At 45.0% G+C, this 11,698-nt stretch overlaps 1 pseudogene; it reads right to left on the bottom strand.

Moving 5' to 3' along the window:
- Window positions 1-4,472: 4,472 nt before the first annotated feature.
- On the bottom strand, window positions 4,473-11,302 carry LOC136322575 (serine/threonine-protein phosphatase CPPED1 pseudogene; annotated as a pseudogene).
- Window positions 11,303-11,698: the final 396 nt, after the last annotated feature.

Raw genomic sequence — 11,698 nt, 5'->3', positions numbered from 1 at the left:
AGGTCTGTAATCATCTGCATGGGGCTTCCAGGGACTCAGAGTCCACACCAGGGCCTCATGGGAACTGGCATTCGAGGAAGGACAGTAGATGGCACACTAAAGGGATGTTGGCCAGGAGTGGATGCAGAGGTCAGGTTTCCAGAATGCATAGAGAATGAAGTGGTCAGGCCAGTGGTCGGCAAACCATGGCTTGCGAGCCACGTGCAGCTCTTTGGCCCCTTGAGTATGGCTCTTCCACAAAATACCACATGTGGGCGCTACTTCCATAAGGAATGTACCTACCTATATAGTTTAAGTTTAAAAAATTTGGCTCTCAAAAGAAATTTCAATTGTTGTACTGTTGATACTTGGCTCTGTTGACTAATGAGTCTGCCGATCACTGGTTAGGCCATTCAGACCTCTCTCTTCTTCACTGCTATGACTAGTTCTACATATTCAGTAAAGAATCTAGAAGAATGAACAGAGTTGAACCTGAGGCCAGAAAATATGAGAGTATAGTAGTGAATAATTGTGGGCCAGTGAATAATTGTGGGCCAGTTTTGTAAAGAACCAGAAAGATACAGCCTGACCAGGTGGTGGTGCGGTGGATAGAGCATCGGACTGGGATGTGGAAGACCCAGGTTCAAGACCCCAAGGTTGCCAGCTTGAGCGTGAGCTCATCTGGTTTGAGCAAGGCTCACCAGCTTGAGCCCAAGGTCTCTGGCTCAAGCGAGGGGTCATTCAATCTGCTGTAGCCCCCTGGTCAAGGCACATATGAGAAATCAATCAATGAAGAACTAAGGAATCGCAATGAAGAATTAATGTTTCTCATCTCCCTCCCTTCCTGTCTGTCTGTCCCTATCTGTCCCTCTCTCTGACTCTCTCTGTCTCTCCCACAAGAAAAAAAAAGAACAACCCAGAAAGATACGTGTTGCAGTAATATGATGTTATAGTAACTAAATATATAGAAATATAGAAAAAATGGAAGATATATAAAAATAATCAGGATATAATATTCAAAGCAATTAAGGAAATTAAATAAAGTTATGCCGTCTGGATAGGAATTAATATAGTGTGTACAGATATGATAAGCAGATTGCCTTTCGCACAGGGCCCAGTTAGTGTGTGTGTGAAGTTATATATAGATAAGAAGTGACTTGATGTCATAACTCTTTAGGTTAATGTAAACAAAAAGCTTCCCTAGGAATACCTTAAAAGTGGCTTGATGTAACATTTCTGTACATTAACATAAAAAGGGCTCCCTGCGAGGAACTCCCAAAAGGTGGTTGGAGGCGATAATCCGGTAGATTGATATCTATTAAAAGGCGTTGGCCAGAAAAGGTACTAAAGCTAAGGGGTCCACTTAGCTGCAGTAGTTGCCAATGTTGATGTGGACTGTCTCCATGCTGCTCTGACTAAAGACAGTTGAGAGGAGCATGCTGATGGGGCCTCCTTAATCTGTACCAAGCACGCCAAAAGGATTTGTGAGTAATAAACTGCCTGTGTGATTCTTGTAACTAACTAGTGTGTTGGTCATGTCTTTCCTCTGGTGGCAGTTGGTCTCAGCACTGATAAGTAGAATCCTCATAGCTGCTTCAAGCGTAGTCTTGAAGAGGCTGCCAGCCCTGCTGATAAGCAGGAATATCCCATTGTGCGGGGAAGTCGAATCGGGGACACCTGATAGATGTAGAGGTCGGGTTCTACTGGGACGATTCACAAGAATACAAGACACCTTTGCCTTGGACAAGTCCATTTGAAAAGGATGGCAATTTATCTGAGACTGTCAGGAGGAACACAAAAATCTTTAGGCTTCGATTCCCGGCCAGGGCACACAGGAGAAGCGCCCATTTGCTTCTCCACCCCTCCGCCGCACTTTCCTCTCTGTCTCTCTCTTCCCCTCCCGCAGCCAAGGCTCCATTGGAGCAGAGATGGCCCAGGCGCTGGGGATGGCTCTGTGGCCTCTGCCTCAGGCGCTAGAGTGGCTCTGGTCGCAATATGGCGACGCCCAGGATGGGCAGAGCATCGCCCCCTGGTGGGCAGAGCGTTGCCCCTGGTGGGCGTGCCGGGTGGATCCCGGTCGGGCGCATGCGGGAGTCTGTCTGACTGTCTCTTCCCGTTTCCAGCTTCAGAAAAATGAAAAAATGAAAGAAAAAAAAAAATCTTTAGGCTTGTGGGAAAGAAACTCCTGGTGGCAGAGATGAGGAGAAAAGAATGGTGTGAAACAGGGGAGATCTAGTGAGCAGTTCTAAATATTGTTCTTGTTACCAGACAGGGACCGGCCTGGAGTGGGTCTGCCTCAGACCGGCCTGTAATGTGTGGGTTCTTGATTTCATGTAGAAAAGGTGTCACAACACAAACCCAGGTGACTTTGAGAGTATGTTCATTAAAGGAGACAGTGGAACAAAGGAAGGACTTAGGGTAGAAAAAGCAACAGGAGGTCCTGGCCGGTTGGCTCAGTGGTAGAGCGTCGGCCTGGCGTGCAGGAGTCCCGGGTTTGATTCCCGGCCAGGGCACACAGGAGAAGCGCCATTCTGCTTCTTCACCCCTCCCCCTCTCCTTCCTCTCTGTCTCTCTCTTACCCTCCCGCAGCCAAGGCTCCACTGGAGCAAAGTATGCCCGGGCGCTGAGGATGGCTCTGTGGCCTCTGCCTCAGGCGCTAGAATGACTCTGATTGCAGCAGAGTGATGCCCCAAGATGGGCAGAGCATCGCCCCCTGGTGGGCATGCCGGGTGGATCCTGGTTGGGCACATGCGGGAGTCTGTCTAACTGCCTCCCCGTTTCCAGCTTCAGGAAAAAAAAAAGAAAAGAAAAGAAAAAGCAACAGGAGAGAGCCTAGGCGATGCTTTGCTTTGGCTCCTTAGAAATGTTATAGGAAAGAAGTGAGCCAAGGCAGGAGTGTTTTTAGCTCACTGGAAAGTTAGAGAAAAGGGGACCTTGGAGACAGGTTCAGGGGGCAAGCCCAGGACCAGCTGCCACTGCTCACTGCTCTCCTGGTGCAAGTCTCCTAGGGACCTTTGGAGGTTAGGAGAAAGAAAAGTAAAAAGGTCATGCCTAAGAAGGGGCATGAGCATGCTGTACAGAAAGCTCATGCTTGGTCTTTGTTTTGAGGGTTTTTATCTCTCTTCTGCAGTTGAGAGTCTGAGGGGAGAGCCCTAGCAGAACACTCACTAGTTTTCTAGGTGTGTTTTTAATCTGCTAATGCATCAAAATGAGCATATAGCGTTGTTTGGGATTATTCTTTGGTCAGCTAGTATTACTGTTTCATTTTTATCTTGCGTCTGTCTGGCTCTAATCGGCTTTTTTGTTACTTGTTCCTCTGACTTCAGCTGTCCTTGGGTTTGGCTGGCAAAAATGGCATTAACTGGGTCTCTGTCATTTATCTCCCTCATGAGGGTGATTTTAAGCTATTTATTTTCTTGTCAGGGAGGAGAGCTAAGTAATTTATTCCTAAGTGTCCTTGGTTAGGTAAGATAAGGTCTTGCAATTCACCAGCTGCCTGTAAACTGGTCAGATTGTTTGGCCTTATTATCATCTCAGTTTCTCCATTCCACTTGCTTAGGACTTTTCCTAGCTTCTTACTAACCTACCTCAATCCCATAAAATAAACTGTGAATGAGCTTTGAACTAATATGAGTGCCTTGAGTCAATACCTTAAAATTCTGGTTTAAATGTTCTGAGGTGAAGTTTGGGTTTCTCTATTCTTTAAAATTTCTGCTACTACACATTTAGGAATTAGAAAGACTATAAATCTAGTAACCAGTCTAGAAGTATCCTGTGTGTGGCTACTTCATGGAAAATCTGAGTAGCAACCATTAATGGAATTTACATTTTTCTCTCCCATCCAGGTACTAACCAGGCCTGACCCTGCTTAGCTTCCGAGATCAGACGAGATCGGGTGTGTTCAGGGTAGTATGGCCGTAGACTACATTTTTCTCTCAACAAAACTATTTGTACAGTCTGGAGAAAACAGAAGAGAAGAAAGAGAAACAGTTGGGTTAGACATTTATTCTCTCTCTTTGTTTGCTTGTTTTTGAGAAACATATTAGGAGAGTTTATTCAAACACTCATGCAGAGATATTCCAATATTATTTGTTATTTTATTCCCAGGCTTCAATCCCCACACCCTTCTCTTTAAAAAAAATTTTTTTTTTAATTTTATTTATTGATTTTACAGAGAGAGGAGAGGAGAGAACAAGAAGTATCAAGTCCTAGTTGCTTCACTTTAGTTGTTCATTGATTGCCCGTTGTATGTGCCTTGACCGGGCAAGCCCAGGGTCCCGAACAGGCAACCTCAGCATTCCAAGTCAATGCCTCGTCTACCGTGCTACCACAGGTCAGGCACCCTTCTCTTTTTTAAAGGGAGGGCAGTTCTATTTCATATATTATTTAGGATAGAAGTCTTTATTTATGCAAAAGGACATAAATTCACAAATCCACTTGGTATACTTTTATATTGAACAAGTGGTTGTATGCAACTGCTGCTTCTGGCAAAATTAAAAAATAGTGGAAGTGAAAAGTGGATCATAAATGGCAATCATTTTTTTCTCTATTAAATCCATCAGATTATCTTCTGTTTTCTTACTCATCTAAACTGCAGTATCAGTGAAGGATTTTCTCAGCAGTGACTGCCACGACTTGAAGCCCATGGGTATCTTTGCCCAAATGGCATCTGATGGCAGATGACATCACTATGTCAAGGTTCTGGTAGGTACTCCCAGCATTCCTGTGGCAGTGGCTTAAGAACACAGCTTTGATACCTGCTTTGGTGAAGTTGTCTGCCATCTCCTGAATGGTCTTGGTGAGGCTGAAGTGTGGTCATCCTCACAGATGTTTTGGAGGAACCGTGGGATGTGCTGGAAGATGACGGCATGCTGGCACTGCTGCTGCCCCACAGTGCTCAGCTGTTGGTCCAGCCACTGGTCCAGGCCTGCTTCAAAGCAGGCTAACTGGAGGCATCATACAGGATCAGGACACCCCTAACCCCGAAGCTGAAATAGTCATCTTCCTAAGTCTACTGCAACTCTGCTATGGTTTTGGGGCTGGGGACGTTGCCCACGTAGTGGTGGCTGCTGACTAGGACCAGTGGGATCTTGCTGTCTAGTTTCCTGACCACCCACTGCAGGTCCTCCATCTGCTTCTTCTGCCAGGGTATCCCTGCACGGCATTGATGAAGCCGCCGTATAGACTAAAGAATCTGGGTTAGGGTTTTCACTTGTTCTAAATGGCTTGATCAGTTAGACAAATCTCCTGGCCCCACTCAACTCTACCCCTGTCACCGTCCCTAGTGGACCAGGGCTTTATAAGTCCAAACTTTGAGTCTGCACCTTGGGTGAAGTAGAATGGGCCTTTCCATTCACTTTTCTTTCCTTTTTTGTTTAAGACTTTCTTTATTCATTAGAGAGAAGAGAGAGGGAAAGGAGAGAGAGAAAGAGAGAGAGAGAGAGAGAGATTGAGAAGGAAGGGAGAAGCAGGAAGCATTAACTCCCACATGTGCTTTGACCAGGCAAGCCCGGGGTTTCAAACTGGCGACCTCAGCATTCCAGGTCTCTGCTTCATCCACTGCGCCACCACAGGTCAGGCCCCTTTCCTTTTCTGAGGAAAACACGTCCAGGGTTCTTTCCCAGGCTCTGTGGAAACCCCCACCCCCTCTCCTACCTCCCAAAACTCCTGCCTGCCTCTGCTGCAGACCTATACTCTCTCTATTTGGCTCAAAGTTTCTAAGTATTTTTATAGTAAAAGTTACATTAAGGCCCTGGCCGGTTGGTTCAGCGGTAGAGCGTCGGCCTAGCGTGCGGAGGACCCGGGTTCGATTCCCGGCCAGGGCACACAGGAGAAGCGCCCATTTGCTTCTCCACCCCTCCGCAGCACCTTCCTCTCTGTCTCTCTCTTCCCCTCCCGCAGCCAAGGCTCCATTGGAGCAAAGATGGCCCGGGCGCTGGGGATGGCTCCTTGGCCTCTGCCCCAGGCGCTAGAGTGGCTCTGGTCGCAACATGGCGACGCCCAGGATGGGCAGAGCATCGCCCCCTGGTGGGCAAGAGCGTCGTGGGCGTGCCGGGTGGATCCCGGTCGGGCGCATGCGGGAGTCTGTCTGACTGTCTCTCCCTGTTTCCAGCTTCAGAAAAATGAAAAATGAAGAAAAAAAAAAAAAAAAAAGAAAGAAATATTACATACAAAGCCATGTACAAAAACAAATATTTCCCCTTAATACAAGAAAGAGAATTTGTGATTTTTCTACTTTTAAAATGAGACCTGCAGCTCACTATTCATTAAACTGATTTCACAGCTCATAATGGGTTCAGATTGAATATAGAAAAAAAAAATTTTTTTTTTTTTTACACCAAGTTTTGTCCTTACACAAAACCCTAATACAGAATCTTAGGTCCCAAATGCCAAATGATTTCACTTATATGTAGAATCTAAAAAACAAAGTAAACAATAGCACAGAAAGAGACTCATAGATACAGAGAACATTTTGATGGTTGCCAGATGGGAGAGAGGGTTGGGGGACTGAGTGAAAAAGGTGATGGGATTAAGAAGTACAGCCTGACCTGTGGTGGCGCAGTGGATAAACCGTCGACCTGGAAATGCCGAGGTTGCCGGTTCGAAACCCTGGGCTTGCCTGGTCAAGGCACATATGGGAGTTGATGCTTCCAGCTCCTCCCCCCTGTCTCTCTTTCCTCTCTCTCTCTCTCCCCCTCTTTCTCTCCTCTCTAAAATGAATAAATAAAAAAAAAAAAAAAAAAAGAAGTACAAATATGTTGTTACAGAATAGTCATGAGAATGTAAAGTACCGTATAGGGAGTATAGTCAAAATATTGTAATAACTATGGTGTCAGATGGGTACTAGATTTGTGGGATAATCATTTTGTTTGTATAAATGTCTAATCACTGGATTGTGCACCTAAGACTGATATAAAATTACATGTCAACTATAATTGAAAAAAAAGTTTTTTTAAAAAAAGAATCTAGGTCTCACTTTCTTCTTTTTAGCCTTTCTTATGACCTTTTTTACTCTAGCATAAAATACAAAAAGATACTCTTTCCAATGGGAGAAGGTTGGGAAAAAAGATGAGACTTTAGTATAACTAAACCTCTGCTTTTTCACTTTTCACTTCAGAGGCTTTTTCCCCCACTGATTTGAGGCAGAGGGAGAGAGAGAGAGAGAGAGAGAGAGAAAGAAAAGAGAGAAGGATCAACTTCTTGTTCCACTTATAGGTGCCCTGAACCAGGATTGAACCCATGACCTCAGTGCACACCAGGACGATGCTCTATCCACTGAGCAACCCAGCCAGGGTCCACTCCAGAGTTTTATGGATCTACCTATTCAGAATATTTCTAGACATGCCCTAAGGTATATCCGTGTCCAATCTCCTTCAGAAAATGTTGGCATCCATGGGATAAAAATGAGTGGGGCCATGGTTAGAGTCCCTGGTCTCTAATTCCATTTTGAGTTTCTCATTTTTGAGAATCTCAGCCCCTTTGGAGCAGGATTTCTCTGTAGAGCCTTATTCCTGTCCAGCCAACTTGGCTTAATAGCCACTGCCTGCTGACACCTCCAGTTGAGCCTTTCCTCTCCCTTTCCCCAAATGTAAGGAAAGATCCTGAGGCCTGCGTTCTAGTCCCAGGCTTGTCAATAGCAGGCCACATTTCTTGAGTGAGTTTTTAGCGCCTTGGCACCGTACACCCTCATCTGTAAAAGGTGAAACTGGATTGGGACATATTCTGAGGCCCCTGTTGACTCTTTCATTCTAGGACTCCTTCCATTGCCAGCCCCTCCCCCTCAGAAGATGGGACAGAGAGTTTAAGGGGGTGTGTTTTTTGGCCAAGAGTTCCCTCCTTCTGACAGCAGTCTGTTTCTAAATGTATAGGAGGGATGCTTGCTAAGCACATCCCTCCTTGGAAGGAGTGAGAAAACCATCCCTTTCCTGGAGAGGAAGGGGATTCTGGAGTAAAGTGTCTTCTGAGGAAACATTGTAGGGAGCTGGCTAAGGCTCTGCAACACCTTTTTTTTTTTTTTTTTTTTTGTATTTTTCTGAAGCTGGAAACGGGGAGAGACAGTCAGACAGACTCGCGCATGCGCCCCACCGGTATCCACCCGGCATGCCCACCAGGGGCGACGCTCTGCCCACCAGGGGGCGATGCTCTGCCCCTCCGGGGCGTCGCTCTGCCAGGACCAGAGCCACTCTAGCGCCTGAGGCAGAGGCCAAGGAGCCATCCCCAGCGCCTGGGCCATCTTTGCTCCAATGGAGCCTTGGCTGCGGGAGGGGAAGAGAGAGACAGAGAGGAAGGAAGGGAGGGGGGTGGAGAAGCAAATGGGTGCTTCTCCTATGTGCCCTGGCCAGGAATCGAACCCAGGTCCCCCGCACGCCAGGCCGATGCTCTACCGCTGAGCCAACCGGCCAGGGCCCTGCAACACCTTTGAACAGGAATATCACCAAGTTCCTGGGGGGGGGGGGAGACAGGGGTCCCTAGGACCTGCACCACAGGCTGGATGTAAGTCTGGGAAAGTGTTTTTTCTGTCTCCTGGATCTCACTTTCCCCTTCACTTAGACTGTGGCTCTCCCCTTCAGCTCCTCCTCTCAACAGGAGCTCAGGCGCTGCTGGCCTCTGTCAACATGCAGCCTTCCCACCAGGCTCAGTTGTGGGCTGGAACTGACAAAAACGTGAATTTGACCCCCCCCCCTGTATATACCAAGTATTTTGAAACTAAGAAAAGATAATGCTGATTTGAAAGAAACCATATCATAAAAAAATAGCTTTTCCATTTGATGAATATTATCTAAAACAGCAAATCGAGTTAAAACTCAAACAGAAAACTGGAGGAACCCTTTGCTAAAAATCAATATCATAACCACAAACCACTCTGCATGATTTTTACTCCCAAAGGCTGGTTTATTTATTTATTTATTTAAAATTATTTTATTGATTGATTTTAGAGAGAGGATAGAAGAGAGAGAAAGGTGAGGAGAGGAACAGGAAATATCAACTCCCAGTAGTTGCTTCTTGTATGTACCTTGACCAGGCAAGCCCAGGGTTTTGAACCAGCGACTTCAGCATTCTGGGTCAACGCTTTATCCACTGCGCCACCACAGGTCAGGCCCAAAGACTGGTTTAATGGGAGAAATCCCAGCCCTTTAGCCTCCAATTGTGATAAATCACTTAGGAGACCAATGCTTAGTCAACAAACAGTTTGAGAGACCTTAACCCTCCCTCCTCTAACTTTCCATTCTGTACATAAGCACCATCAGGAACATCTGGAAAAATAAACATGTCAAACTGAACATTCTTAGCTACCAGATAGACTGTGTTGGCACACACAGCATTAACTGTGCAGTGTTCTAGCTGACAATGTTTAGCCTGAATTTAATCATGAGTTAGTAATATGACAACTGCACAATTTAGGCCACTGAACAAGACATCTATCTTTCTTCAAACAGTCAATATTGCCACAAATAAGACAACAAAAGGAGAAGAAATATTTTGGCTCCTAAAGAACTAAAAATATTGTTTACTACATTCTTTGGATTTTTTTTTTTTTTTTTTTTTTTACAGGGACAGAGAGAGAGGGATGGAGAGAGATGAGAAGCATCAATCATCAGTTTTTCGTTGCAAGACCTTAGTTGTTCATTGATTGCTTTCTTATATGTGCCTTGACCACGGGCCTTCAGCCGAGTAACCCTTTGCTCCAGCCAGCGACCTTGGGTCCAAGCTGGTGAGCTTTTGCTCAAACCAGATGAGCCTGCGCTCAAGCTGGCGACCTCGGGGTCTCGAACCTGGGTCCTCTACATCCCAGTCCAATGTTCTATCCACTGCGCCACTGCCTGGTCAGGCCATTCTTTGGATTTTTTAAACCTAACACATCACCTCACCATTTTGTGGATGTCTGTTTTTAATTATCTGTCTATCATCTATCTGTATATCTATCTGTCTATCTATCTATCTATCTCTATTTATTTTAGAGAATGAGACTGAGACAGAAAGTGGAGGGGGGAGAGAGGGAGAGAGGGAAGAGAGAGATGAGTAGTGTTAACTTGCAGTTGCTTCATTTTAATTTCTTTTCTTTTCTTTTTTCTTTTTTTTAGTGAGAGAGAAAGAGAGACACAGAAAAAGAGACAGACAAGAAGAGAGAGAGATGAGAAGGATCAACTCATAGTTATGGCACTTTTTAGTTGTTTATTGATTGTTCCTTATATTTGCCAGCAGGCTCCAGCTGAGCCAGTGAGCCCTTGTTCAAGCCAGTGACCTTGGGTTCAAGCCAGCAACCTTAGGGTTTCTAACGGAGAACCTCAACATCCCAGGTCGACACTCTATTCACTGTGCTGCCACAGGTCAGGCAGTGTGGCTGTCTTTCTTGCTAGTGATGTTGACTTGTTTGTAGAGGATATGTCAATTGTCAGGCTCAGTGGTGTACATGCTAAAGTTGCCTGATCATTTCCTTATGATTAAATTTAGGCCAACCTTTTCCTGAGAACACTACCTAGAGCAAGCTATGTGCCCTTAGTGCAGCCCACCTAGAGACCAAGGATGTCTAGTTTGCCCAGCATTACTACTGTGATACTAGCATTGGTTACTTTGTTATAGAGGGGCCTATAGAGGAAACTGCCAGATATATTTATTATAAGACACGTATTTTCCCCCTAAAATTAGTAATTTGGTGAGTGATACTTTGAGAGTATATAAATATTCTCTTCTCTAATGATCGTCCCAAAAATTTCATCATTCCTTGATGATTCCCTGATGTATGTGTTATCATATGTGTGTTTGTACACTTAAAAGTTTTTTTAAATTGATTTTAGTGAAAGAGGGAGAGAGAGGGAGAGAGAGAAAGACAGAAACATTAATCTGTTCCTGTATGTGCCCTGACTGGGGATTGAACCCTCAACATAAGCATGTCAGGACAGTACTCTAACCAACTGAGATATCCAGCCAGGGTTGAAGTTTTTAATTTAATTATTCCTATATAATGGTATTTGCTAGTATTGTGCTTTGGAGAAGAACATTTTACTCCCCTTCCATATCGTTAAAATATTTTTTTCTTGAAATAATTTTTTATTTTTCAATTATAGCTGACATACATTATTATATTAGTTTTAGGTGCACACCACAGCGATTGTACATTACATAGCTTCCACTATATGTAGTGATTAAAATATTGACTGTATTCCCTATGCTGTACATTCCTATAACTATTCTGTAACAACCAGTTTGTACTTCTGAATCTCTTTACCTTTTTCTCCCATCCCCCCAAACCCCACTCTCATCTGGCAGCCATCAAAATGTTCACCTACCTGTTTCGCTTTAGCTTCCTCCTGTCACAGGGCATCTCCTGTTATGCCTTGTCCCAACAAAGTGGATGCAGAAGGCCATATCAAAACTTCCTCACACGTTATCTTTCCTCCCCAGGCCAAGGCGTCTCATTCAGCTCTTCACTTGGCCACATGGCAAGCATTACTGTGCTTGGGAAACCATGGATCACCTACTGGATATCATGTAGAACTGTCATATCTGGTATCCCTTCCCCCCTCTAGAATTGCTGTGCTTCACCCACCAGCCTTGCCCTTTCTACATTGTCACTTCCTGCCCAGGTCCTACCTGTTCTCCAAAGTCCTGGGTAGACGTAGCAGCTCAATAAATGATTCCTGAATAAAAATCATGGCTTAGTGTTCTGGATCATAGAGAAGATGATTCAAATATGATAGCATCTTCCCCCTTCTTTCTC

The sequence above is a fragment of the Saccopteryx bilineata genome, chromosome 2 (assembly GCF_036850765.1).
Source record: "Saccopteryx bilineata isolate mSacBil1 chromosome 2, mSacBil1_pri_phased_curated, whole genome shotgun sequence".
NCBI classification, from domain to species: domain Eukaryota; kingdom Metazoa; phylum Chordata; class Mammalia; order Chiroptera; family Emballonuridae; genus Saccopteryx; species Saccopteryx bilineata.
This window is presented reverse-complemented; position numbering and strand designations above follow the sequence as displayed.